Genomic DNA, 4,015 nt, shown 5'->3' on the forward strand with positions numbered 1-4,015 from the left:
ACCCCTTCTTTAATCTTCTACTATGCTGGCATCTGATTCCAGCTGCTAAAAGTAAAGCAGAAGCCCAGCAAACTAGTGCAGGATCACCTGTGCCCGAGTCTCCCTCCCAGCCCCTCTTCTCCCTCCTCTTACCATGCTCATTCCAAAACAACTGGCCCGAAACCATCCAGATTAAGAACGGTGGAACAGAAAAGTCTCCTTCACTCAACTTCTTCCTTCCCTCCCTCCTACTGTACTGCATCTCACTCCGTAGTCTTAGACTAGACATAGTAAACAGAATAAGCACTATGGAAATAAAGGACCCCTTACTTTACCCTACTCTTCTCTGACTGTGCTTTGTCTAACAGGGTTGCTAGGATTTCCTCACATGATCTTTAAGGAGCTTTTGGAAAAGACAAAGGCACAGAGGCAAAGGAATCCAGCAAAGGAATCCAGGTCTTTTTTTTTTTTTTTTTTTTTTTTTTTTGGTGACACCTATGAGCTTGTTTGGCTTGCAGATTCCTAACTGAAGAGGCTTAGCAACGTAGCTGCAGGGAAATGGAAATCATCCTCTGTAATACTATCAGCAAATTACCTCTGTCCTGCGGCTGATTTACCTTTTGTAAGCCTGGCTAGAGCCAGAAATACACACTAGTCTCTTACAAGCTTTCTTCTGCATCTCTCTGCGCCTTACAACATTGCATTATTACATTTAGCCATTTCCCATGGTAACATTTTACTGAGGAGTCTCTTCTGATATTCACAGGCAATCACCTTTTGTCACATCATCAATTTTAGTTACACTTCCAATTTAAAATAAGCCCAGAAACTACAACACCCTTCTGAGGCAGTCAATTCAGCAAAAAGTACAGATACATAGACTATATATAGTGTGTGTCTGTATATACATACACACATATGATCTATTATAATTTTTAAATATTAAATTTGTGGTTTTTTACTGCTTAATACAAAGGGTTTTCAATCAGAGGCACTCACTGTCTAAACAGACAGACAAAACTCACAAACTTAAACAAAGACTCTATCTTACCCTGTGTTTTTACAAAACGTTTAACCTTTTACTTAGATAGACTAGTGCCAGGGCCTCACAAAGAAAGTAAGTGTTCAAGAGGGAATGGAGAAAGGGCGATTGCCTTCTGCAAAAGGATTGAGAAGGAATTCCAAGCATGAAGATAAAAATCAAAAGAAAATGGAAAAATGAGACAAAGTAGGAAGCCAGAATTTATTCATTATGTGTTTCAGTGAACTTTCACCGATTTCCTGTAATGTACCTTAACTGCAATAATGTTTATTTGCTAAAATAGATAGTCCAAGTCTCTAACTCACGAACCTCCACAACTAACATTTGCAAACTACAGGCCCAAAATAAAATATGCATTAACATGATAAAATTGCAAGTGAACCCACTGAAACAAGTGCATACATATTACCTACGTAGATCTCAAACACGATCATTTATTTTAAATTTACGATTTGGTCGCCACTGACTCAAACTGACCTATGTGCCACCTAGGCATACTTGCCTCTGGCAGCATGCACACATAAATCTGTTCAAGCACTGACAGGACTGTTAGCTGAGGCCTCAGAAACCCAAAACCTGGGTCCTCAAAACATGGATTTCCATATTTATCTCATCAAGCAATTCAATCTCCCTGGCGGACTCTGAGGACAGTCTCTTTTAAGAAATAAGCTGTTGAAATACTCTTGCCAGGATATGATAGACCAAGGCAAATCACTAACGCCCACGGCAAGCTTAGCCTGACAACGAGGTTGTCTCTTTTAAAATACATTTGGCACTAATGCACCAAAAATTTCCCATCATCCAACTGCACACCCTGACTCATGATAACTAGGAGACTGAGATGACCCTGGATACTTCATGACACTTAGGCTGGTATAAAAGCAAAGAAATGTACTGGCTCTTTCATCAGCAGTTCATGGCAGTCTATGATTTACACAGGCTGATCTGGCACACATTTATGTTCTTGTAAGGGCTTTCTGTAGTTTTAAGTAAGTCACGTAACCTCCTCCCATCTATAAAAAGAGAATGATGGTATTGATGTAACGATACAGTAGCACTGTCAGTTCTGACAATTAATTTTAAAATATATATTTAGAATAGAGAGTTTATTCTGCTTTATTCAGGCAGAACTTTGTTAAAACAACAAAAATGTTATCTAAAGACAGGAAAACCTGGTGGAAAAATGTAATTGCCAAATACAGCGATTTAATAAATAGAAACCAGTAGTTAAGAACTATTAGAAGACTGGGTTTACTACACATATACTCATATTATACAGCATAAGATCAACTAGCTAAAGTTACCAACGTTTACATACAGCTTTAAAAGTTAGAAGCTCATTGAAAACATCTATCAGAAATGTTGAACAAGCTCTCAGAGCATAATTTCATTTATCTATCTCCTTCTAGTGGCAGAACATGAAATCAAATACTCAAAAACTTATTTTTCTTATTTTCTAAAACCATGAAATACAGCAGCCCACCCTAAGCAAATGATACAGACTATTATTTTAGAATATCTGATAATTAACACTTGTAATATACCAAACATCTATTCCACAGCTATTATCCCCTGCAGTCAAAATTCAAGCCTTTGCAATTTGCCTGACTAAAAGGTAACATACCCCAGCATGTTTTTTCTGTATTTAGAACTAATCCAAATTTAGAGGCTGTTCTTACCATAGCAGTATGCAATATTCTAAAACAAGCTCTAAGAAAAGAATAATTAAAAACATGAAGCTTAACAGAAAATGACATGAAGCCTAATGCTGGCTTCCCAAAGAAAAATCCTACTAAACTTACTTGATATGTTTAAAATCAGTGATTTTTCTAGGAAAAGGAGAAACACATTAGATTACACATATCTGGACATTGTTAAACACTTGATTTGGTGCTATACTGTCATTTATGTTTATCTTATATAAGATGGAGTATAGTAGTAGTATATAAGTAGAGGCTGGAAGAAAATCTACAGTGAACTCCCTTGGGATCAGTTTTTATTTAACATTTTAATTAATGACTTTGACACAATGAGCAGGAAGACACTTTTGGCACAAAATCAGAAACATAGCATACAGAAGGAAAACAAGGGACAATTACATTACAAAAAACAGTATGAGGATTATGGAGTGCAACGTCCTGCACTTATAAAGAAGCAAATTAATACGTTATCTCAGAAATCCTTATAAGGTGGAAATCAGACAGGAGAGTATTTGAACCTGACAAGATAACCAGAAAGCATCAGGCACAGGCCACAAAAATAGCAAATACAATTTAACCACACACAAAGCAAAACATTTCCCTTTTTTCCACTAAAGAAGGGTCTGGCAAGATTTAATCTGCAATGGTGCATACAAGGCTAGCACATAAGAAGGGAGATGACTGGAACAGGTGCAGAGATGGACTCTTAGGATGAAGAGGGAAACCAGGACTCTGCCTAGCAGTGATGATGCGCCTTGTTCAACCTGGAAAACGAGGACTGAGCAATGGGGCGTGACTCCACTCTGGCAAACTGCCGGGGCTGTGGAAAACTTCTGAGGTGCAAAGCTTCGGGGACACGAAGCCCGTTTGAAAGAGAGCTGCTCAGGCCCTCAAGGCGCTTCCTGACCCAGCCGCCCCGCCCCAGCCTAGCCCTCCCGGTGAGCCCTCCTCCCCGCGGGCCGCCACTCCTCCTTTCCCCCACCCCTCTGTCGCTGCCCCTCCCTCCTCCCGCTCCCACATCCCCGCATCTTACCCCCGACGCGCGCCCCGGCCTCGCGCTCCTCCTTGGCCGAGCTTCACCCTCTTCCCCAGGGCCCTGCGCGCCGCCGCGCACCCCGGCACCGCCAGACTCCGGCCTCTCCCCGCAACCCCCGGGACCGCTCCTCACGTCCCACCGCTTAACGGTCGCTCAGGCACGCGCCTCACTCCCGCCTCCTGCTGGGGGCGGCTGGCGCGAGCGGCAGCTCGCGGGCGGGGGCGGGGCCGCCGCTGCTGTTGGCGCCGTTTCCAGCCG

The sequence above is a fragment of the Calonectris borealis genome, chromosome 3 (genome assembly GCF_964195595.1).
Source record: "Calonectris borealis chromosome 3, bCalBor7.hap1.2, whole genome shotgun sequence".
Taxonomy (NCBI): Eukaryota; Metazoa; Chordata; class Aves; order Procellariiformes; family Procellariidae; genus Calonectris; species Calonectris borealis.